The 25,777-nt window shown below is 42.5% G+C and overlaps 1 long non-coding RNA gene across 1 annotated transcript; it reads left to right on the forward strand.

Moving 5' to 3' along the window:
• Window positions 1–1,274: 1,274 nt before the first annotated feature.
• LOC132366918 (uncharacterized) lies at window positions 1,275–24,926 on the forward strand. Its single transcript, XR_009503601.1, has 3 exons — window positions 1,275–1,349; window positions 5,359–5,504; window positions 24,829–24,926. It is a non-coding gene; the product is annotated as an uncharacterized LOC132366918 (long non-coding RNA).
• The last annotated feature ends 851 nt before the right edge of the window (window positions 24,927–25,777 follow it).

Here is a 25,777-nt window from a genome sequence, read left to right on the forward strand (position 1 = left end):
TTTTGTAATACTTCAAAATCCTACACCCCAGAGACAGAGATAATCAAATTAGCCCAAATGTAATTTGGGAAGAGTAGTCACAGAAGGGAGTATCTAAAAGTCCTTTGGATCATGATCTCTGACTATTCCTGCACAGAGGCTGCGGGCAGGCATTGACTACTGAGAAAAAACATCTCTGGACATGCATCACAAGCCTCAGAAGACAGTTCATCTTCCACTCAATCACGAAACGTTAAAGAAATGAAGAGATACCATGTTTGTGTCTTGTGGAGTTTTCAAGTCTGTGCACTTGGAGGCGCTTAGTGCTGTTAGACGTGAGGGGTTTTCAGAGGCATCCTGTTGAGTGAGAAATGCTCTAATCTTGCAATTGACCAGAAAGAGGATCTGATGATTGAAGTTTCTTTGGGAAGTATTACAAAGTCAGGTCAGTAAGTTGATCCTGCTACTATTTTTGTTGTTGTTGTTGTTTTTAATGCCAACTGAAAGTCTGCAAGATATTACAAAAAAGGAGGGAGGGAAAGTAAAATTGTTCCCATACTACCTGCTGTGTTGAAATTGGCCCAGATTGTCCACTCTCTCTCAAAGTTATTAAAAAAAAAAAAAAAACCGTACAAAGGAAACACCTGTGAATCAACATTTATTGAAAAACCTCCATGTATTAAATACACTGAGAAAAAATATTCTAGTAGAGTAAATACGTTTGGAAAAACTCTAGGAATGGAGTCAGGAGACAGTATCTTAAGAGTGTTTCCCAGGTCTGAATTCTTTGCTAGAATTGTTCTTTAGCGGAAACTTCAGGCTTGCTAGGAAAAAGGACCTACTGTTTTTTGAAAGGCATAAAGAAGAACCAAGGAACTGCAGTCCAAAGGGCATGAAAGCACTTGCCCCAATTTGAGGCTACTGTGCTTAGAGCGGAGCTCTCCAGAACTCTTTGTAGCTAAGTGCATGGGTTTCAGGTGTGCAATAGAAAAATCACGAGTGCACATCTCACAAGAGCTGGTTTTAAGAAGACACCGTCACGAAGGTTCCCGGCGAGGAGCGTCGCCAGAGATGCTGCGTAGCGTGCCCGACCCTGCATTTCTCTCCTCTCCTGCAGAGACCTCCTGGAACAGATCCCCGCGTGCCCCGCGCCTGCACGCCTGCGCACGCCTGCGCACGCCCACTGGGGCGGGGCTCTCAGGCACGTGGACCGCCGTCCTCCAACAGCTCCTGGCGTCTGTTGGGGCAGTTGGCTCGGCTCCAGAAGACAGGAGCGCATGCGCGAGCGCGGAGGTTGGGGCCCCAACGGCTGTCCAGCGGGGGCGGGGCCTGTCATGGCCGCCTCTGGAGTCAATTCTAGGAACCCTGAGGTAAGGGGTACGGGGACTTTTCACCCCTCAGGTGTCACCGCTCTGCGCTGGTGTTCACCCTGTGGGTTATTTGTGCCCTTGTCCGTGTAAGGAGACTCCCCACAATGTGGATTCACGCCCCCATAGAGCTCGATTCCCTTGAGGGGTTTACCCCAGGGTTATTGGCACCACTGGGGAGCCGGCTGCATGAAGGGTTCAGTGATTGCGGGGCCTACGGTGGGGGGTAAGTAGTGTGTGTGAGCTATTAAACAGGTGCCGTTCTAGGCTGCGCGTTCTGAAGAGTACAAAAGCTAGAGGGACGTTCTTGCGAGTTGAAAACCCTCATCTGATTCCAAAGGTGTAGCTCAGGTGATTGGAAAATGAGTGAAGATCGAAGGAACACACTCATGGTTTCACTAGTGTCTTCCTTCTTATCATAAAAACATCAATCAACACTTATGTTCAAACTGCATTCTTTTGTCAGTGATGGGAGCAACTTTGCTGAATGTGGTAATAAACATGTATTTGTAGTCTGATGTCAAATCATGATTGATTTGCAAGCATAGATGGGGTCTGTACATATTTAATTGGTTGGTGGGAATCTGATATGTAGTCAAAGGTGTGGGTTGGTTTTGTCTGTGGATGTTTGTGTCTGAAGGGAGGTCATGCCTGTGTTTTTGTGAGAGTGTGTAAGAGTGAGTGTTGTACTTGGAGGGTGTTGAGATGTGACGCAGGCATACTCAAGGAGTTGGTGGTTAGGTGTTTGTAATTAGGTGTTTGGGGAATATGTTTACATGTGTTTTTATCACCCATGAATTTGGGGATTTATGTGTGTCTAATGGTGGATTTGGAAGGATTATCTGCATATGCATAAGGGTAATGTCAGGAAAAGTAGTGGTGTATATTACTTTGGGTGTCCAGTCTGTTTATTTTGTATATTTGGGGAATGTAGGATGATCATTTGTGTATTCAGGGCACGTTGTATGGTTATGGGATGTTTGTGTGGGTGCATTTTCAGGAGCTGTCTATGTATATTTGGATGTGTAGAGGGCAAGTCTGTGACTATTTTCTGGGACTGGTGGATGTTGTATATGTAGGTATGTTGTGTTTGTATGATTCTGTATTCTGCAAGATGGCAGAGTTAATTGTGTGTGAGAGGTTGGGAATGTGGGGTTATGTATATGCCAGTAGTGTGGTACTGTATGTGTATTTGGAACAAAGGGCATATAGGGTGATATTATTGCATATTTGTAGTGTTCTGGGTAACTGTGGTTCTATTTGGGACTTGTGGAGAGTTATGTGTTAAATGAGTTTGTGTGTGTATTCAAGGGGCATGGCCACTTGGAGGAATATTTGCTGAGGCTGTGCATTTGTAATTTTCAGTAGGAGCCTCTTAAGCGTATGTATTTTGGGAAGTGAGTATATGTATATCTGATAAAGAGGTGGGGTTCTATGTTTCTACAGGGAAGTTGGACAATTGCATTTCTATATATTAGAAATATGTGATACGGGTATTTGTGAGTATTTGCATATGTGTGAGCTGGCTCCTAATAGCTAGGGATAATTTGATATACGGAAGTTGTTTCATAAATGGTTTGCTGGAGATACTTGCATGTATCTTACTTGTGTATTCTAATCTGTGTGTGTGTCCATCATCAGGTTCATGCATTATCAAAGTTTGTTCATAAGGTATGGAGTTGTTAGGAGTATTCAAAGTGTATTTCTTTGGAGAATGCTAGGGTGTTTATACATGTGTTTGGTAGGAGCAAGAGGTGGTCTGTCTATATATTCAGGGTGAGGGTAGAAATATATATATATAAACACCCCCCCCCCCACATATACAGTTTATATGTTGGGGTAGTGGTGGGAAGCTTGTATTCTGGAGAGGTAGCATAATGTATAGTGTTTGGGAGGGGATCTGTATGTTCAGGGCTTGGGAATATTTGCATGTGTGTGTCCATAGGTGTGTGAGAATTGTGTATGTATATTAGTAAGACTGCAGAGGTTGTCGGTGTTTTTCTGTTTTGAGTGTGTCTGAGCATTTGGGGTGTATAGTCATGAGTAGTTTGTGGGTGTGTGTATTTGTGATTTGTGAGTATATCAGGAGGCTTAGAGTCCTCTATGTGTCTATTTCCAAATGTAATGCCTGAAGAATTTAGTGGTGTTGCTTGTATGTGTGTTCTCAGTATTAGTGAGGTGGACTTATATGTACAGTTGACCCTTGAACAACACACGTTTGAACCACACGGGTCCACTTCTAGTGGATTTTTTTTCCAGTAAATACTACAGGACTACTACACGATCCATGGAGGCAGAACCACTGCATGGAGGGTTGGCGCCCTAACCCCCAAGCTGTTCAAGGGTCAGCTGTATTTGATAAGAATAGGTTATTTGTGGCTGTGTGTGTTTTTGAGTTCCTGGGGCTTCTGGGGTATGTATTCTGGGGGATGTGAGAGTTTAGTTTGTGTGTTTGGAAACCAGTAGACGGTGTAGGTTATGTGTGTATGCAGGAATCCTGGAGTATATGTATTTTAGGGCTGTGGGACTGCATATGGGTCTTTTTTGGGTTGCACATGAGACAGTTGTGTACTTGGTGAGCCTGTGTGTTTAGGTACTCAGTGTGTAGATCTGGATGGCATATTGGTTGCACATGTTTGTTTTCAGGCCCATGTTGTGTGTGTATATATAGTTGTGAGAGTGGAATGTGAATATTCAGGGTGAGTAAGGTTTCGTCTGTAAAAATTTAGGTAGTAAGAGGTGGTCTGTTTGTGTATTTATTCAGGGTGAGGGTAGAAATGTACGTGTGTGTTCAGGATATATATATATATATGTATATGTACAAACACATATGTATATGTGGTATCCTTTTGGTTATATATCTGTGATGGGAGTTGAGGGTTCTACTTGGGGTGTAAGTGGATTGTGTGCACAAATTCATAGGAAAAGGTATGGGATGTGCTGGAACTTGTTCATACTATCTTGGGATAGTCAATGGTGCATATCTCTTCCCAGCTCTGTGTTCAGTGATGGCAAGTGGGTAGCTTGCGATTGGTCATGCTGGGAATATTTATACCATGTAGATAGCATAAGTGAAGTCTTTCCCACCTTTCTCGGAGAGTTTTTTAGCACTTACCAGCACACCACTGTTGTGCGTGTTTGGATGGATGTATGTATGAAGCAAGAATATTTGGGCATCGGTGGGTACGTATGGGACACCCATGTGAATTGTGAGTGGGGCATCTGGGGCTATGGGCCCCTGTATATGTGCATTGACCCTGGTAATTGGGAATCATTGCATTGCTTCTATCAGGTTGGTCTGTTCTTTAGGGCCAAAGAATCCCCATAAATGTTGTTGATTCCCAGTAGAAATCATGCAGATGGATACAGGGGTGTCTGTACCTTAGGCAGGTGGACACTCCTTCAGCATTTGGGTGGTCCTAGCATCTGGGTCCCTAGAAGGGGGGGCCTGGTGGACAAATGGTCATGCAGAGCAGAACCTTCACAGGTGTGTTGTTGGCGTGACAGGCAGCAGTCAGAAAATCACGGGGCTTCCTGGATAGGAGGTCAGATGACCAAGGGCTCTCCCAGGAAAATACCCTGAGAATCAGTTGGACAGCTACAGGCGTTACTGGCTCTTCTGGGGCACAGCTGACGTGCAAGAACACCCTCCACATGGGGTCCAGAGCCACGTGTCCCTGAGCCCAACTGCCCCAGGGTGGTGGGAACTGTTGCGTTTCAGGCTGGTCAACTGTATCACTAGGTCTCAACCAACCTGTCTCCGTGGAAACCTAAGTCCTCAGGGATAGGCAGGACCTCTAGGGAGCAGTGAGCTGACAAGGACAGAGGTGAGGAGGCTTTGTCCCTGAGGGAGAGTTGGGAACTGAGACCTGGAGAGCCTGGGGAGTCCCACTCTGAGGAGATATGACTCTGATGTTCCCAAACCCTTTAGACATGTTCTCTGTTCTTTTCTGAAGGCTCATGATGCTTCCAGCAGTGGGAAGCTTATCTCAGTTTCATGTTTCTCTGATAGGATGAACTGACCCTTTTATTCACTATTCCACATCGAGCTGCAAACCCATCAGATGGAACCATGTGATCATTGTGGCCACCAGCTGACCCCACAGCCACCTTGTGCCTCCCTTGGACCCACCCAGGAATTTCTGAGCCTTCTTTATGGTGAGTCTTGTGGCCTTTTCTCCCTCATTGTGAATCCTCCTGCCAATAAAACATGCTGTGAACGTTAACAAAAGGAAACCTCAACTAGAATTGGAGTCTGGAAGGCCCGTAGAGGGAGCTCTCATGCCGTGTCACTCATCATAAATTACCCCAACAGGAAGAGGTCATTTACTGACCCCAAACAGGAAGTGCAACCACTTTACTACCCCAGCTGGAGGAGGGAAGACTTCCTTCCTGGCCAGCAACAAGAAATAGAAAATAGAAATAGCTAATAGAAAATTCCACAGTTCAGCCAATGAGAAGCCATTGTCACCTGAAGTTTCACTTTCCTCCAGTGAACTTTCATTTTTTCCCTTGATGATGACTTTCTTTCCTTGTCCCACCCTCTTTACTTTAAAAGCCTTCTGGGACTTCCCTGGTGGTCCAGGGGCTAAGACTCTGCTCCTCCAATGCACGGGGCATGGGTTCGATCCCTGGTCAGGGAACTAAGATTTCCACATGCCATGTGGCGTGGCCAAAAAACAAAAAGCCTTCCATGTTGTGTAACCCGTTGGAGTATCTCCCTTTCTATCAGATGAGATGCTGCCTGATTCATGAATCGTTTAATAAAGCCAATTTATTCAAAATTCAAAGTAAATCTTCAAATTTACTCAGTTAAATTTTGTTTTTTAATACATCAGTGGCATTCAGAGGTGGCCACTAACAGTTGAATATGTATCCCTCCGGAAATGTTCTGTATAAAAATATGTATGTGCACTTTTCTAAAATCCACTCTTATGATTCCTCCTGCTAACAGGATGATTTTATGATTAATTGCTTATCTTTTTAAAAAGAAAAAGATAAATATATTGGTGGCAGTGATGGGATCTGAAGCAAATTTCTGATAACATTTGGGACAAGGAGAAACAGGTGTGGTGCCCACAACTCCTTTGAGTTCACTGTCTTTTGCCATTCCTGAAGGTTGTTGGTAAGCTCCTCTTGGTTTGAGCTCCATTCTCTTTGATTGAGTTTGTGCTCGCAATCTAATTGGCTTTCCTTTACAGGGCAGGTCAGTTTGGCTGGTAGAGGATTCTCCCTGAGGCCAAACCCCTAGCCTTTCAGAGGGAAATTCCCAGGACACAGTAACATCTCTTGGTTATTGCCAGTACATTTTTGAGTGGTAAAGCCTAGCCCCTAATTTTGTTCCCTGGATTCCACATTGGGCACTGCTGGCAGTGTAGTCTGCACTTCCCCATCTGTTTGGCATCAGCCCTCAGTTTCCATGCTTGGAACTGTTGGTGGCGGCTATAGTTCTCCATTTTGTTAGGCATCAGTTTGCAGTCCCCATTCCTTGGGATTTGCTGGTTGGATCTTTTTCCTCAGTCCAGGGATCCCTGGGAATTGGTGGTGGTGCATACCAGGCCTTCTTTTGGCCAGGACATAGTAACATCTCTTTGTTACTGCTGATATATTAAGGCGCAGTTCTTTTGTGTGTTCTTTTGGGTTGACAAAGGCTAGCTAAGGAAATGAGATCCTTTATCACCAAAGAGTTGAGAATGCCAGCTTCTGGCACACCTGCTTATTTTATATTTGAGAACTATGGTCCTGGAGGCTGTAGATATTTAGAAAGATGGCAAAATTATACTAATATTGATCTAGAATTACAGTGGTCATCGTGGGGAATGTTCCAGTTAGACAAGATTGTTCATTTAAGGAAAACACTAGAGAGCAAGGGTTCCCAAATTGGACAGGGAGAATGAGATGCCTGCTTTAATTGGTATGTAAAAGTTTACAGAAGGTTTCAAGATTCCAAAATAGCTTCGTTTAGAGACTTAGAACAAAAAGCTAATGAAAAATTAAAGAGAAAAAAGGTACCTGAAACAAAAGACCATAGGACAGATGTGACTGCAGAATCAACTCCTACTGTCCCCCCCTTTCCTTTTTCACCTGAGTACTCTTGTTTTACTCATTTTCTGTCTGAAATACTTTTCTATTCCCAAGAGAATATTTAACAATTGCCATTTAAAGTAAAACTAGCTGAGGTTGCAGGTGAGCCCCCTCAGGTGTCCTTTACCCCTTGGTCAAAGACTGAACTGAGAGCTATAGTCAAAGAATTCTCTAAACCTAGGGAGGAACCCCCAACATTTTTTGAAGAATTTAGAGTCACTGTCACGGCCTATGTCCCCAAACTGCTAGATCTTTATCCACTTGTACACATGTTGGTAGGACTGGGGGAAGCCCCAGAATGGACGCGGGAAGCAAAATGACATAATCCCTAGGATGATATTCAAGATCCTCAACCTAAAAAGGCTTGCAGAATAACAACTAACCTTTTATAAGCTATTCCTAAAATCTTCTCTGCTCACACTTGGTCTATTATTAATTGGCCTAATAATGATTGGCCTGTTATTCACTCATACAAACAAAAGAGGGGTGAATCTGTGGAAGACTTTCGAGCCAGTTTGTAGGGTCTCTTTTTACAGCATTTGGGGTTGCAAGCAATAAAAAGGCCACTCAGCCTACTTTAACTGCCCTCTTTGTAAATGGATTATCTTCTGAGATTAGTGGATTGATAAAAGGGCAGAAAATAGGCTGGGAGGCTGTAGGCCTGACTGAACTCCTGACTGTAGCTGAGCATTTTGAAAGGACCTTGGAGCAAGATCACAAACAGAAATCCACCAAGCTCATAGCCTTACAGTTACAACAGCTCTAAGGCAAGAGACACAAAATAACACCTAGGCCTCCCCCATTACAACCTCCTAGGGGTCCATGATCAATTCGATGACCCAAAGTTAATGTTTCATTTGTAATCAGTGAGGACACTAGAAAAAAAGGTGTCCTCAAAGGTGCTATGCAAACTCTTCACAAATGCTCTCATATCTGTCTCAAAGGGAGGGTCCCCCCATGACCCTCTCCCCTAGTTGGCAGAACTCCAGAGGTTCTCTGGTAAACTATTACCAGCAATTACCTTAAACAGCCCAGAGGAAAATAGAATGAAAATTGATGAAAAACTGCCAAATTTTAGTTGATACTGGAGCTATGCTTTCTACTTTAAACCCCACTCTCATATTTTACTTTGAAATCTACATTAAACCCTAACCCTAACTGTAAACATAATTACCTAACCCTTTAACACCCTAGCCCTAGCCCTAACCAGAGCTGTGCTTTCTACTCTAAATCCCACCCTCAAAGAACAACAGGTCCCTCTGAGTCAAGAGGATGTTTCCATAGTGGGAGTACCTAATAAAGTTCAGAGAGAATTTTTATCTCAACCAAGATTCCTTTTTGCTATGCAATATAGCCCCAGTTAATCTATTCGGTAGAGATCTCTTTTCTAACTTAAAAGGGCCAGTACATTTTGCCTCCAGTGGAGATCTCACCTTAAATTTTCCTGATCAACCTGAACCTGATTATTTATGTTCCTTACAATCTGTCCTGGACATAAAAGAGGAAGTTCAGCACAAGTTCTCTAATTTGGTGGAGATGCCTGCAAATTTGGGGGCTACTTCTGACAGTGTTAACATCAGAAGAATAAAAAAATGCAAACCTATAAAGATTCAGATAGGTGTAGCTAAACCTCTCCCTAGGTTTCCTCAACAACTATTAAAGCCTGCGGTCATACAAGGTCTCACACCTATTGTAGAAGACTTAATTTCCCGGGAGGGGAGGTAGTCATTCCTGTACTCGTCCCTGCAGCATGCCAATCTTGCCTGGTTGGAAACCTGGCAGGATGGCGATTTGTCCAGGACTTGGGAGCTGTTAATAAAAATAGTTATTCCCTGTTTTCCTGTTGTTCCAAACCTAGCCACCCTTCTGTCACAAGTTTCAACTGACTTGGAATGGTTTACTGTTGGAGACCTTTGTTCACCTTTCTTCAGCATCCCGGAGACCCAACAGCCAATATCTATATGCCTTTACTTGGAACAATCAACAATATACCTGCACTTTTATGCCTCAAGGGTTCACTGGGACCCCTTCTTTTTTCTCCCAAGTACTTCACCAAGATTTAAGTACCCTCTAGTTCCCTGAGAAATCAACCTTTTTACCATATGGAGATAACCTCCTGCTGTACTCAGCTACTGTAAAGATTCCATAAGGCATGCATAAAAGATTCCATTTATTTCCTGCAACAGTTAGCTGAGAAAGAACACAAAGGAAAAATTACAATTATCTCTAGATACTGTTCATTACCTAGGACATAATCTAAGCACTGAAGGAATTCAGCTATCTCCAGAGAGAATTAGGCTGATACAGGAACTTCCTAGACTCACAACTAAGTGCTAGCATTGTGGATTTCTAGGTTTAGCTGGTTATTGCAAGCTCTGGGTTCCAAATTTTTCTCTGTTACCTCTTCCACTCTATGAACTTATTAAAGATTTAGTCCCTGAATCCTTTGCTTGGGAAGATAAACATAAGCAGGCTTTTATAAGGCTAAAACAAGCACTGCAAGAGCTGCCTGCCTTAGGGTTACCCAAATGATCAGGTTCAGGTTGATCCGGAAACTTTAAGGTGAGATCTCCACTGGAGGCAAAATATATTAGCCCTTTTAAGTTAGCAAAGAGATCTCTACCTAATAGATTAACTTTAGGTTATGCAGAACCTTTTACTTGATTTGTGCATGAATGGCATAATCAGGCGCCGCGGAACTATGTGAGCATGGTAGTAAACATAGGCCTTTTGCCTATTATAGCATGCAACTTGAGTCAGTTGCTTATGCCTATCTCAGTTGTCTTAAGGTTATAGCCACAACTGCAAATTTAGTGGAAGCCTTGGCAGATTTGACTCTAGAAAATGAAGTTTATTTGCAAACTCCACACATTGTCCACAGTCTTCTTAACTCTGAATTGACAACGTTTCACTGCAAGTGTCACTAGATTCACTTCCTGTGAAATCCTGCTTTCACCACCTAATCTTTATCTTAAACTTTACAACGTTCTCAATCCTGCTACACTACTACCTCTGTCTCACAAAGGTGAGGACCATGACTGCAAGGTAACAGTGTCCCATGGGAATTCCCTGGTAGTCCATTGCTTAGGACTCCGAGCTTTCACTGCAGGGAGCGCGGGTTCGATCTCTGGTCGAGGAACTAAGATCCCACAAGCCACGTGGTCCAGCCCAAAACAAAAACAAACACAAAACACAAAAACAAAACAAACAAACAGAAAACAATGTCCCATTTTGTGACACCGTGTCCTGAGTAAAGATGTTACCAAGTCCAAGCTTGCTGTGCTTGCCGCACGACAGGCCAATAAGTCGGAGATGAGGTGTTGAGGCAAGGAATATGACTTTATTCGGAAAGCCAGCAGGCCGAGAAGACGGCGGACTAAAGTCTCAAAATAACCAGCTTATCGGGGTTTGGATGCCAGTTTGTTTTATAGCACAGAGATGGGGAGGAGATGAGGAGGTAAAGTAAAAGGGCCATAAGTTTTGCGAATATCCCCTGGAATGGCCAGCCTCAGGGAGGGGATGTGTTAATTTCTTCTTAATTGCAGCCATCCACAGGTGGGCAGAGTCCGTATGTTTCCCTGAACAAAGGCACTTTGGTTTAACATTCAGGCAGAGGAACAGGGTTCCCCGAGGCAGGCCATTATGTACAGACAGTATCCTTTTAGTGAACAAAAGCAGCGGAAGGCAAAGGTTAAAGTCAAAGAAAGAGATCCAACGTGTAGTCAGATTTGGTTCTTCCCTGTTCCAATTCCCTACTGTCAATGTCCATTCCACAGTCTTGTGGAAAAAGGGGTGACGGCCCTTCTAATTGCTTCGTCAGATGGAACTTTCCGGGAGTGTCCACCATCGGTGCCAGTGTTCCAAACGTTGTTTGTTTGTTTTTTTTTGTTCCTCTCTGGAAAGTGTCTACACCTGTAGCCTTAAAAAAATATTCTCAGCCTAAAAGTTGAGAGTTATGATCTATTTGACGGGAATTTTGAGAGCTTCAAGCCTGGGAAGCAGCATCTCAAGTTAAGGAATTTAGCAGTTTTCTATGTATGGGAAGATGCAAGAGTCTGGGCTCACTGAAATCATTCATTTGATATGTACCTCAGCTACCCGGGGCCTGTATCCTATATTCTCATATCCTGAGTTTCGTCAGGGCTCACCGGCTCACGTTGGAGGGCTGCAATCGCTAATGACTGATGTGTCAGGCAATATTCCATTTCTCAGATCCTCTCCTCTTGGTCAGGATTTTGACCAATATTTGGGAGACACTTCAGGATCAAATTTTGTCCCACGGTGCTGGGAGGCTCATCCCAGGTCAGGGGAGAATTCTTGATATGCCACTCTAGGTGCTAGTTTTTGGACTAGGCCCTATTGATAATTAAAGATCCTCTGGATCCTCTATCTAATTATGACCCAGGAGACATTTTCCCTTGTTGCTTCCTCCCATACCTAGAATCACACTATTACAATTATTTTATGTTATAAATGTGATCTATTTCCTCAAGATGTTTAGCCATAGAAGATATTGTTGGAGGCCTGGTTACATACTGGGTACTGTAAGAGACACCAATCTTATAAAATAGACAGGATATAAGTAATGCAGCTAGTAACGTTAACAAAGACACAGTGCAGCAGGGAGACACAAAGAGCAAACAATCTGGAAACAAAGAACAATGATCAGTATAACTACTTGTAATCCAATTGCAATAGCGAGCGACCAGAGGTACCATAACTGAGTTAGTGAGCCATCCGCTGTTTCAGTGTACCAGCAGTGCATACTTAGACATGCACGGCTTCATCTTTGAGACAAGCATACGCTACTGGCAGGATCAACCAGGTAGAGAGAAAAAGATAAATGTTTCAATTCTGCTTACAAGGGTATAATTTAACAAATTACTGTAAGTCATAGTTAGTTTAAGGGGAGGGTTTTGCTTACACCTGGAAAACACAGATTTAAAGCAGTCATTTTTCAGATAGAAATCATACAAATTATAACCATAGTCACCAGTTTACCCAGTCATGTGCAACTAATCGTTTTTGTTAACAGCTTTATGAAGCCATCAGGTTTCCCATTAGAATTCTTCAAGATCTTACCCAGTTCACCTTTATGGTCTGAAAACCAGAAACTTGTATTTATCCGAAGGTCCCTTCTATAAATCTTCTTGAAGAGGAAGCATTTTTGCAAAGGCATCAGAGTGAAACCATAACTGTGTACAATGACGAAAGACTTAAGAAGGCACTTTTTTTGGGGGGGGGGGTGGGTGTAATTCAGATTTTATTGCTTATTATGTCATTCCATACAACTTTAGGTAAACACGTTGAGAAAATATACTGGGAGTATTAAACAGATGATGGCAATATTGATGAAAATGTTCAAGTGTTTTACATAAGGTAGTTAAGAGGCACCGCTGCCACCATCATCCCCCCCCCCCGAAATTTGTACATTTCGTGTAAAAAGAGTAAAAATAGTTCATTGGCATTTAACTAGCATTATTCCTTGTAATCTATGAACCACTATATGCCTGAATAATTTCAGAATCTTCAGAGCAAAACAAAGCATTTTCTTCCACTAGCAGACATAGCAGTTTCCGTTTCTTTAAAAAACAAGCAAACAAATCAGCACAACAAAATCTATACACACAACCCCAAAACAAAAAAGTTGGCATATTCCAGTGGTCCGGAATTTTGACGTTTCTATCGCATTAATTCAAGAAATAAAATGTGATTCAGCATTTTAAAATGAGACAAGCTTCTTCACCATAGTTATACTTACTTTATAATTGAAACGATTTAACTGAAGCCAATGTTAACCCAGCAAAAACCATGGCTATAACTCAAACTGCTCTTTTGATAAAGAAACTTCTTTAAAAGTTAACTATTCTTTAAAAACTCAGACCCGAGCTGCACAGATGTAATTGAGGAACCAACAACTGACTCTTCCAGAAACCACAGCAGCAGTTCTAAGTGTTTTTGAAGCTGGGGAGTATATACAGAATCACTGTAAACGGCACATACGCATCAGTAACTTCCTGCTAAAACAGCATTTGAAAGACTTCTATGTCTATTTTTACAAAGATGAGTGGGCTGAGACATACATTTGGCTACTTGAAAAGAAACAAAGAGAAGGGACGTTTAAATCTGATTACGATGCAGTTGACAAAGTAACGTGGTTACTGCGGTGACATGCAACACTTTCCGATAATAAAGAGAATTCTGACTGGTAACATTTTACCAGGACATACCAAATTTTAGGAACTCCATATAATCTGTAGAATACCTGTATCATTTGGCATACAATGTAACCTAAGAAGATTTATTGCTTATTTGACAACACTTCCCGTGTAATTCAACATACCAAGTCAACCGAATTAGTTAATATCTCTCTTTGGGATGTTTCAGGGGCCCTTTGAAGCACCCCAAAGTTAGCTAGAGCTCAAAGGAACTTCATTATAATTTGATTTGGGAAGTTTTGTCCGAAAAATAAGAATAGGGTTTAAAACAGTCAGGATCACATGTCAGTGTGAAACAATAGTTATTCAGTTAGCCAAAGTAACAATAAAAGATTTCAAAGGCAAGTACAGAACAGATCTCTTAAAAGGTAGAAAAACTTAAAATCTGGCATCAAAAGCAGTCCAAAATCTTAAAAAACCTTGTCTTCTTCACAGAGAGAAAAGCGAAATTCAAGTTTTGCACCAGCTTACTTTTAAAATTTATTGACTCAATTAAACTTATTTTAAACTTAGTCAATCCTGACCACGTACAGAACTCTTTTTTTCAGGGTCCACTTTCCATAAACCTTCTGTCACTTATTTTAGCACAATTCTGACTTTCAAGTGGTCAAATATCTAGAGAGACTAATTTTAGATAGACCTTCCTAAAAGATAAGTATTTTAAAAAGTTCACCTAAAGCTCTTATTTCATTTGCATTTTCTTTCCTTAAAAGTTTCTTCACATCAGGTTATTTCCTTGCTGACAAATTTGCAATAGATATAACAAGATTTTATTTAGCTTATAGTAAACCTAGGCACAATAAAAGTATTATACTTAATGTTGATGACTCTAACAGCATGTCTATATTAATTAGATCAACAAACGACCGTTAGTACCAGGTCTTAATTAATACTGACTATTTCCCAGTTCACATGAACCTGAAGCTCATTTAGCTCAATTTCTCTTGTATTTAGAATAGTTTGGTTTGTAAGTGCTCACTTTTCTTTAAGCCAATTAAATAGAGCTCATCCACAAATCAACCTCAGCAATGTTATCCAAAGACAAAGACACATACGAGGACACAAACATACAGAGACGTCATAGTTGTCCAAATTCCATAGTTGTCCAAAATTTCCAAATTTCAGCAGGGAGTCAGGTACAGCCATGTGAAACCCCTCAGTTTACAAAAAGAGGTTGGATTCAAATTAGGTTTCTGACAGATGGAAAAAATCAAACTCACTTGTCTAGATGGCTGAATTTTTACAGAAAAGACACTTAGGTTTTTAATTTATCCTTGATAAGTCAATTTCTAAATTACTTTACCCTCTTTTAAAAAGATGCATTTTAAAAAGATGGCAGAGATGAGGGTTCCGGAGAAGACCAGAAAGGACGTTTGCATCTCAAAGATACAGGCAAGTTTTTCCTAGGATGACTTTGTTTCCCCTTTGTTTAATATTTCCAAGCCTCTTAAGATAAACAGGGAGGGTTTGGGGAGTGGTATCTATTGGAGAGTCAATCAACTCGTTCCCCACTGTCAAAGTTCCCTGGGGCTCCTGTGGGGAAATTAGAATGGGGCGCCTCAAGTCCAAGGGCGTCGCCTGGCCTCTTATAGGTTGTCAGCACAAGGGAAATTGCCCTGCTGTGGAAGTGGCTCCCGGTCCAAATTGGGTGGCCTGTGGAGTCTTAGATGGTGATACTAAATCCGGCTCCTGTGCTCTGGGGGTTAACACAGAAACTTCTATTTGATCCCCGTGGGTAGGGGAAACAGGAGGTGGTGAATATGATGGCGGCATGGGGGGAGGGTGGGCAGTTGGAACAACTGCCGGTGCAGCTTGCTGTTTTGCAAAACACTTGTAACTGCGAGATCCTATAAAAGTTGAGTGAGCCATTCAGGGGCTACCGCCCTTCTGATCCTGTATTTTGGGTCCGCACCCTATTACAATAGTATATCATGTGTTTCTTAGTCATAGGCTCAGGGCTATGTTTCACCCATTTATCTAATATAGGCCCCAAAGGGCTCTCCTTCAGGGTAGATGGAGTATTTCCCATTGTGTACACCAAAACGGAAAAGACGCAAGCAAACTCTGGCATCAGTGCACACCAAACCAAGACCAAAACCAACGAACCAGTTCCCAAATCGGTTCTGAGGGGGTGTAGTGGTGTAGAGAGCAGCCGTCTGGTCCAGAAGCCCACAGGCAGCTAGGAGGAGCTGTGTTAGTCCAAAGGCTCCGGGACACATAGTCCATTCTCAGTCCAGAAGGAGCAGCCAGGGGGAACCAGTGGGAGGGCTTGACTAACTGACCTTTGTGCCTGCTATAAAGCTTATTGTTTAGCTCTTCGCCAGTAAAATATGGAGGGTTTGTACGTGGCTGCATAAATGGGTCTACGAATGATGGACAAGTGTGGTATTTGTTGCCTCAGGAGTGTGAAGAGACCTAAGTCAGACGAGTTGGGCTTGCTATAGTGTGTTGGGGGGCTGAATAGTTAACAGTTGAGGTTTAGCTGCAAGAGGAATTTCCTGGCTTTTAGAGGATCAGTTAATGCCCAGAAATGTAATAGTTGTGGAGAGCCCTTGAATTTTCTGTGGGGCAGTAGCCCACCTGGATGTTATAGATGGGTCACCAACCATGTTAGGGCCTTGTGCACCAATCTCCTGAGGGGCTCTGGATTAGAACATCAGTATAGTGCCAGACGGTGCAAGGGGACACCAGGTCTTGCCAGCAAAGACTGTAGGCAATAGCTGGGCTGTTAAGATAGCCAGTAGGCAGACAGGTTAAAACACACTGGGTGCCTTCTGCAGTAAAAGTAGACTGCAGCTGGGACTCCTCAATAACTGGTACTGAATAGAACATAATAGCTAGATTGTCACAGCAAAGTAATTCCCTGGAGCCCTTTGGATATCCTTAATTAACTGGACAGTGTTGGAAATGGGAGCCTTAATAGTGGGGATCAGCATTGATATTTCCGTAGTTGCTTATAAGGCGCCACTCATTAATAGCAGGCTTTAATAGCAGCCAAATGGGGGAATTGAAAAGGAGAAATGGTGTGTTTAATGACTTCTTCTTGTCCTAAATTTTGAATTTTGGGCTGCAATCCCACAGCCCCCTGTCATACATGTTATTGGGTGATATTTGCTGTCTTAGGTGGCAGTCTTATGGGCTCCCAATATTCAGCTTCCACCAGGAAGACCAGGGATTTGGGTTTGTTCCAAATGGCGTTGCGGTACATCAAGGCACCCGTAGCTGTACCGGGAAAGGGTAGGGCCAAAGGGGCTACCACCACTACAAGATTTTTAATAAAGATTGTTTCAGTAGTGACAGTCAATGGAAGCTGAATGCTTTCCACTCCCCTGACTATTATGCGTTGTAATCTAACGTGTGGCCCTTGCTTATAATTGAAGGGTTTCCCAGGAAGCACTGTAATTTGAGCTCCAGTTGTCAATGAGAGCCATAAGAAAAGTTGTTTATGTGTGTCCCAAGGATAATTAGAGAAGTATATGGGCAGTTGTCCCAGAGGAGGGCCATGCTCCAGGGATCTGCCAGGTCCCTAAGGCAGAGGCCTTGGCAGAGGTCAGGGTACAGGATTCGGAGAGGTGACAGCTGCCCATCACTCCAGTCTGCTGAAGAGTCTGTAACGCCTGAGCAAAAATTTCTACCTTGTGCTTGGGCTGTCCCAAGGTTACGTCATTAGGGACCCCGATCTCCAGAGCTGCCAATACAGGGAGGTCTGTTAGCCATCCCATGAAGGATGGAGCTGTGTGAAGCACCACCCCTTGGTGGAGACCAGTAAGGGTCCCAGAAGTCCCTCTATCCCTTAAGGGTCCTCTGTTGGGTTCCTGGCCGATGGGGCAGCGGGGCCCATGTGCCTTTACTGGCAAGTGAGATTTGGGGCTTCAGAAAAATTATCTTTCTCATATCTAGCTACAACATGGATGCAGTCCAATGCCTGTTGTACTGTATCTGACGTTTCTTTGAATTGTAACAGCATGGCTTTATAATTAGGGGGAACACAGTTCTCCCCCTTCCCTTGGAGAAATGTTTTCTAGAAAAATTTGCATTTCTATCATGGTATAGTTACATGTCTCTGTTTCTTGTTCATGCTGGTCATCCGATGTTTTGGTGCAGTGGATGGTGACAGGGAATACCTGGAAGGGAGTTTTCCTCTTCCCTGACTCATATGCTGCCACTTCCCGTTTAGGGTGTCCCAGTCAGCCTCGGTGGGGTCAAGGGATGATTTGCAACAGCAGCAAGAATTGCAGCAACATAGGAGGCACTTACCTCAGCGGCATTTGCCCTCTCGGGGTGCCATGATGCCCCTGGTAGAGCTGCCTCTGTCATGGGTTAGGGCTGTGTGGGGAACTCATGGATGTATGTTTGGGGTATAGGACGGTTTGGGGTAATAGTAAAGCTGTGTAGAGACTGTGTATGTGTGATCTGGGGAGAGATGAGGGGCCTGAGTGCCTTTATGAGTGTACGGTTGGTGTAGCATGGTGCGGCTGGGTGGTGGGGCTGATTCTGGGTGTTTTGAGGCTCTGTGTGCAGGCATTTGAGAAGAGGTAAGGGTATGCATTTTAATGTTTTGTGTGTTGGATCTGTGTGTATTCAGAGTATAGGGGTTATACATATGCTCATCCTGTAGGGTAAGAGTTTAGGGAGTGTATTTTTGGTGTGGAGGAATTTGCAGAGACTGGGGTTGTCAGTGTAAATTGGGGTTGCTAGCTGTGTGTGTATAATCAGGGGATGTGACAGAGGCTGTTTATAGTATCTCAAGAGGGAGATGGGTGTATGTTTGTATTGGGGGTGTGAGTTCATCATGTGTTCTGGGGGGAGTATTTAGGAGAAGGTTGGAAACATTGTGTCTCTCTGATGGTATTTTGTGTTTGTCTCAGCTTCTGAGGCATGGTACATACGTGGATGTTCACAGCTGTGGGGGGACTGTATGTGTCATATTTGGATTTTGGGTGTTGTGTCTTATATTAAGAAGTATGTGAGTTTGGTTTGAATGTATTTGGCTATTGTTGAAGGGTTTGTGTGTTTGCATTGGGGGGTTATATGGGGTTGGGTGGATTTTTGTGAGATATGAGGATTTAGGTGTTTGATTATCGGGGGCCGTTGGGGGTGTGTTTTTGTATTCAAGACTGTGGCTGTGATTTTATTGGGGTTTGTAGTGCATGTATACTGGAGCAGGAGGGTTCTGGGCACACAGGCATCTGCTTATAGGTAGGGAGTTTGTGTGTTTGAGGATGTTTGGAGCTCTGTGGGGCTGTGTGATGGTGGTACAGGTGACTGTGGGCAGGTGGAGTGTGTGTTGGGCTGGAAGGGAAACTCGAGGGCATGTTGGTGACTGTGAGGCGCCCATGTGAACTCCCACGTGGACTGACCTTTGTTCCTTCTGATCTTCTATGGCTTGTACCCATCCTGATCTTCTGTGGCAGCTACTCCCCTGGAATGGTCAGCAATACTCTGCTCATTCTTAGCCAGATGAGTCAGGAAATGTCACTTCCTCTGGCAGCTGGATGTGTCTCTTGCAAGTGAGTGGTCCTGGAGTCCAGGGTGCAGGACTGGTGGACAGATGCAGAGTGAGGCTGATTCCCATTCCCCCATGAGCCCTCTCCTCAGTGAGGTGGCCAGGAGGTCAGGGCTGTATCTCCAGAGGGTCAGACATGACCAGTCCTCTCTAGAATGTGCTGGAGGGGCCAACTCATTGAATGGACCCGGCCAAGAGATAAACAGACCCCGAGGACAATTCCTAAGGGAGAAATCTATACCTACCCATCTTCCACTTTCTCCTTTGGATGGCCTCTACCACAAGGTAAAAGCTAAGCCCCCTCACACGGCCCTTCTTGGCCTGGTCTTACTGACCGGCCAGTCTCTCCCCACATCCTGGCTCACTCTGGGCCCTCTGGTGATACCAGCATGAGACCCCCTGCATGTCAGTTCTCACCTCCTTGCCTTGGCCCATGCTGCCCTTGCTGTTTGTCCTGCTCTTCCTCCCCCAAGGCCATGAGTCACCTTCTCCAGGTGGGAAGGATCCACTGAAAATGCAAATTTGGGTAATTACTGCATCACCTGAGTCTCTAGCACGTGCCAGGCACTATGACGCTTGCCAAATCCATAAAAACCCCACAAAGCGGATGTGCTATTAGTTGCACTTTGCAGGTGATGAAGCTGAGGTTCAGAGGTGAGCAACCGTGACCAAGTACCCTGTATGTACCAGAATATCAATCAGACTGGTCAACGTAACCAATAAAGCCAAACATTAGTCTGATCAGGACGCCTAGATGCCAGGCTGTAAAGGCGCAAAATATGTCCCAGCAAGAGAAGGAGCAGTGCCAAGTACCCCAGCAAAGAAGCAGAGTTCATATCCTGCTTTCTTAATCAAAATAGCTGCAGATCAACCCACAGTTTCCTAGTCTGTTAATAGGAGGAAAATACCAATGTGCGTTGTCCTATAAAACTACCTTAAAATAATATGTATGATCCCGAGTGCTTTGGTAATGACCCCAAATCATCATCATGAAGTTGGGATACTTCTTCAAACACTGCAAGTCTTACACACTGGCATATAGAATCTGTCAAGTCAGTTCTTTGGGTAATGATGGTAGATAGAAGTGGCCCAGAAGGACAGAAGACAGAAAATAGAGCAGAAACTATTTGTCCAGAGGTGACAATGGGTCATAGCCAAGGTTCAAGCATTACTAGGGAGGTGGTGAAAATAGTAATGGGCATAGAGTGTAATAAGTCAAGGATATCTAATGTAGTTTCCAATGAAAGTTTGTGAAAGACATATAACTAAAAAGATAATAGGCTGGGAGGTGAAATAGTACAAAACATTTGATATATTTTTTACAAGGATAAAAGAAGATAGAAATGAACATTAAAGAAGTAGGTCAAATAGAAAAACTGTAAGATGGTAATAACCTCACAATATGATGAGGCAACTTAGATTTATTTTGTTTAAATAAATTGGTAGCCTATATTTAGAGTAGTTTTAAGTTTAAAGAGAATTTGAGCAGAGTATAGAGTTCCCATACACCCCCTCACATCTATTCCCCAAACCAAAGTTTCCCCTATTATTAACGTCTTGCATTAGTGTGGGGCATTTTTTACAAGTGATGAGCCAAAGTTCATACATTCCTATTAACTAATATCCATAGTTTACATTACAGTTTACTCTGTTGCATATCCTATGGGTTTTGATGAATGTATGACAAGCATTGACCATTACAGTATCATACAGAATAGTTTAAGTGCCCTACCTTTTCCAGGATGTCATATAGCTGAAATCATACAGTATGTATCCATTTCAGTTTGGCCTCTTTCATTTAGCAATATGTGTTTAGGGTTCCTCCATGTCTCTTCCATTTAGTACTCTTATAGCTCAAGCTGCCATAACATAATACTATAGGCTTGGTGACTTTAACAACTCACAGTTCTAGAGGCTTGGAAGTCTAAGATCACGGTGCTGGCCAATTCAGTGCCTGGTGAGGGCTGTCTTCCTGGCTTGCAGACAACTGTCTTTTCACTGTGTCCTCACGTGGTGGAGAGAGACAGAAAAAACTCTCTGGTCTCCTCTTATAGGGGCACTAATAGAGCCTAATCCTCATGACATCATTTAATCTAATTACCTGCCAAAGGCCTCATCTCCAAATACCATCACTTTGTTAGAGCTTGAATATATGAATTTTGTGGGGACAGAATTCAGTTGATAGCCTCATTCTTCTAACAGTATAAAATATGACGAATAAAGAAAGCTCATCATTAAATTATCTCTTTTCTAGAGTTTCTGTCCCCATGTAGTTATCAACTCCTGGGTAAGATAGCCTAGGAAAGCAAAATTTTAAAAAACACATGAACAAGTTTTTTTGAATCTCAAAATGATTTGAAGGCAAGAAACAGTGTTTGAGAGAAAATTGGGGAACCTTACTTGCATAAGAAAAGGTGATATTCCTGTTCGGAGTTGAATGCCATTTTGGAGCCAGTCAAGCCAGGCTGAGGAAGCACATTCTAAGCAGAAGCAATAAAATTGTGTGCAAAGAGCCAGGCTTGTTCTAGAAATTAAACAAGCCCCACTGTGAATGTGGAAGAGTGAATGAAGGGATGAGAAGCAGGATAGGTGAATGGAAACTAGGTTACAGAGGCCTATGAGTACAGATGGGCATATGCATGTAAGAACACTACTCATGGCAGGGAAAGAACCACCTGGATGTATCAGAAGGAACAAGTTCTTAACACTCACAAATGGAAAAAAAAAAAAGAAAGCCTGGTCTTCCCAGCTAGAATGGAAAACTGTTTAATACATGAGTATTCAGAATAGTTTTCAATCCTGAAATGTGGGGAAAAACTTAACATGGTCTAAACATTACTTGGGTTCCACCTAAAAAGCTTAAAAGCAAGACTCAGAAGGATAAAATTATTTTTAAGTAATTTAACTGCATCCCAAAACAAAGTTCAAGAATATGTACAGAAACACTAAAATATTTAGCACCAGAAAAGGAAAATCTACAGTGACTGTCATCCAATAAAAAAATTACCAGGTATATCAAGAAGCAGGAATATAGAACCACAATGAAGGGAAAAAAAACCTAATTAAAACTGACCCAGAAATAGAAAAATTACAGCATTAGTAGACAACAAAACTAAAGTAGATATTATAATTATATTTCATATTTTCAAGAAGCTACAGGAGGGATTAGACATGTAAAGGAAGGTATTTTTAAAAAAGCAAATCAAAATTTTAGAGATTAAAACTAAAATAGCTGAGATTAAAAGTACATTGGGTAGAAATGACAGTAGATTAGACATTGCAGAAAAGAATTAGTTAACTGAACAAAAAGCAATATACATTATTCAAAATAAACACACAAAGAAAAGAAAAAAAACTTTAAAAAGATATGAATATCAAGAGAATGGGAAGTCAAGTCATAGATGGGGAGAAAAAATTTGTAAAAGACAAATCAGATAACGGATTGGTATGAAGATATACAAAGAACACTTACTGCTTACCACTAAAAAAAGAGGACAACCTAATTAAAAGTGGACAAAAAATCTAAACTGACACCTCAGTTAAGAAGATATAAAATATCAAATAGGCATATGAAAAGATGCTCAACACCTTATGTGTTTGGAGAACTGCAAATTAAAACAACAATGAGAAACCACTATGCAGCTATGAAGAGGACAAAAATTCAGAACACTGACAACACTAAATGCTGGTGAGGAAGCAGAGCAATAGGAACTCTCATGATTGCTGTAGGGAATGCAAAATGGTACAGACTCTTTGGAAGACAGTTTGGCAGTTTAATAAAAGAGTAAATATACATTTACCGTAAAATGCAGCAATCAAGCTCTTTGGTATATACCCCAAAGAGCTGAAAATTTACGTCCATACAAAAGCTTGCACATGAATGATTGTGGCAGCTTTGTTCATAATTGCCAAAAATTAGAGGCAACCAAGGTGCCCTTCCATAGATGGATGGATTAAAAACAAACAAAGAAACAAACAAAAACCTGTTCCACATTCATACAATGGAATATTATTCAGCAATAAAAGGAAATAAACTACCCATGAAAAGACATGGAGGAATTTAAATGCATATTACTAGGTGAAATAAACCAATCTGAAAGGGCTACGTACTGTATAATTCTTAACTATATGATATTTTAGAAGGCAAAGCTATGGAGACCGTAAAAAGATCAGTGGTTGTTGGGGGTTTGGGAGGAGGAAGGGAAGAGTAGGTTGAATAGGTGGAACACAGGGGATTCTTAGGTCAGTAAAAGTATTCTGTGTGGTATTACAGTGGTGGATACATGTTGTATTAGTCAGAATTCTCCAAAGAAGCAGAACCTATAGAATACATGCATGTGTTTGTAACAGGGAATTAGCTCTTATGATAATGGAAGCTGAGAAATCCCACAGTCTGCCATCTGTAAGCTGGAGACCCCAGAAAGCTAGTGATATAATTCAATCCTAGTCCAATGGCCTGAGAACCAGGGGAGGTGGTGATATAAATTCCAGTCTGAGGTCAGGAGAAGATGAAATATCTCACCTCACACCATGAGGCAGGAAAAAGGGGCAAATTCTTCCTTCCCCCAGCTCTTGTTCTATTCAAGCCCACAACAGACTGGATGATGTCCACCCACACTGGGGGGGGGCAATCAACTTTACTGAGTCCACCAATTTCAATGCTAATTTCACCTGGAAATTCCCTCACAAAATATACCCAGAAATAATTGTTAATCTGGGTCCCCCATAGCCAGTTAAGTTGACACATGAAACTAATCATCACAAGTCGACCCTGTGTCAACATGACACCCATATGCATCTCCTCAAATCTTACTTAATCCCCAAATAAGACAATAACAAGGTCTTAATTCCACTTAATATGATACAACAATTCTGAGTCCAATCAAAATATACTAACCCTATCCCCAGAAGAGGAGGTAAATCATTGTGATATAACTTAAAGTACTATAATGTAAAATTAAGAGTACTTACATATTATGATATAAAATCAATACAACTCATGTTACATAATAAGGGAATATGAGAGAGAAAAAACAAATACACACTTAACACAAATATATTCATAGCAAAAAAAAATGGTGTACTCATGACAATTACAGTCCTGGTTTCTGTAAGTGGTCAGTTATAGCTGGTCTTTGTAACTACTTTCTTCTACCCATTCTGTATTCTTTCTATCTTCAGCAAGCACCTCAGCAGATCGTGGTTCTTCCCTGGTGGGTGACCAAATCCTTCCTTCTTGAATAGTCTGGGTCATTAGTAGCCCTGCCTAGACTGGGTTGTTGTAGTTTTCCACTGCTTAATCAAAGAACATGGTAATACTAAGGGATGCCTTAAGCGATCTACTATATCCAGATACACTTTTCCTTACTTCCGTGTGGAAGAGTAGTCCGCAAGTAGTATCCTTGTATCAACAAACACTTTCCTTTCCTTCTTTGTCTGTTGATTCAGAGGCATGAGGAGCCCAAGGTAGCTGGGTGTTAGTCTTAACTCCCAGTTCTTTGGAATCTTTGCTGTGTCTCCTGGTAGAAGCATTTTCCCCTTTGGAACTCAGACCAGCAGAGCATAAGGTCACAGGAACAAAAAGCAAAAATTTGATAGTGGGTCACTAGGGATAATACTGAAGAGTTGAAAATAACTCTTCTCATTTTTGTCCCTTAAAATTCCTGGACCCGAGAATCCTGGCTATGGAAGAAAGAGGACCATATATTGGACTCCAATTCAGAGCATATACAACCCTCTGGAGAACCTTGCCCTGGGACAAGCAGAGGTATTGTCACATAGGCAGCCCTGTAACTGAGTCTTCAGAAGGCCATTCCACCATTCTATCCAGCCTGCTGCTTCAGGTAAGACTAGTGAATTCCAAGGGCCCATTGCCTCACTTCATCTGCTGTGAAATGTATTCCTTGATCTTGAGCAATGCTTGCAGAATCCCATGACAGTGATAAGTCATTCTGTAAGATCATGGATGGTAGTTACGCAGAAGTGACGTATGCAGGAAAGGCAAATCTGTACCCAGAGCAAATGTCTATTCCAATAAGAACAAAATACTGCCCCTTGCACAATGAAAGCTGTCCAGTGTCATCAGTCTGCCACTGACTAGCTGGCTGATCACCCGGGGAATAACACCATATTGAGGGCCCACTGTTGGTCTCTGCTGCTGGTTGATTCTTTTTGATTGGGAATTCAGTAGTGGCTGTAGCCAGGTCAGCCTTGATGAGTGGAAGTCGATATTGCTGAGCCCATGCGTAACCTGCGTCCCTGTCACCATGGCCACTTTGTTGATGAGCCCATTGGGCAATGACAGGGGTGGCTGGGGAAAGAGGCTGACTGGTCTCCACAGAACAGGTCATCCTATCTACTTGAGAATTAAAATCCTCCTCTGCTGAGATCACCCTTTGATGATGAGCATTCACATGAGACACAAATATCTTCATGATTTTCAACTATTCAGAGAAATCTGTTCACATACCTCTTCCCCAAATTTCTTTATGACCAACTTTCCAGTCATGCTTTTTTCAATTCCTGACCACCCAGCGTGTCTGACCATTTCTCCTTCCAAGTGTTTCTCCCTCAGCCAGGTGCATGGCCTCAAGTTCTGCCCACTGGGAGGATTTCTCTTCACC

Source organism: Balaenoptera ricei, chromosome 6 (genome assembly GCF_028023285.1).
Source record: "Balaenoptera ricei isolate mBalRic1 chromosome 6, mBalRic1.hap2, whole genome shotgun sequence".
NCBI lineage: Eukaryota > Metazoa > Chordata > Mammalia > Artiodactyla > Balaenopteridae > Balaenoptera > Balaenoptera ricei.